This window comes from Gavialis gangeticus, unplaced genomic scaffold (assembly GCF_001723915.1).
Source record: "Gavialis gangeticus isolate Ggan-Ray unplaced genomic scaffold, GavGan_comp1, whole genome shotgun sequence".
NCBI classification, from domain to species: Eukaryota; Metazoa; Chordata; order Crocodylia; family Gavialidae; genus Gavialis; species Gavialis gangeticus.
In genome coordinates this window covers 52,587,397-52,587,802 of record NW_017729006.1, presented here as the reverse complement: position 1 = coordinate 52,587,802, position 406 = coordinate 52,587,397, and positions in this window count along the sequence as shown.

The window sequence follows — 406 nt, the reverse complement described above, 5'->3', positions numbered from 1 at the left end:
TGTGTGTGTGTGTGTGTGTGTGTGTGTGTGTGTGTAAGAGGATAAGGAATAAAATATGATTCTCCCAGGGAATTTCCCCTGTTACTGTGTCCTTTTGTATAGATAATTAAAGGTTTATTGGAGCAGGGAGATGAATCCAGGTTATTTCCCCTCCTGGTGAGTCTCTCTCTTTCTCTCTGGCCAATTAATGTTTAATTATTCCATGCCAAGTGGAACAGATTCACCAGGAAAGATTGAGAAAACTTTTCCCTATAATCTAGTGGCCAGGCAACTCTTCTGGGTGGGAGGAATTGTTCATGTCCCTTCAGTAAAGAAATGAATTAAACCTGTCCCATGTTCTAACCAAGTGCTTTGAACACTAGGTAAATGGCAGTGTGTGTGTGTGTGTGTGTGTGTGTGTGTGTGT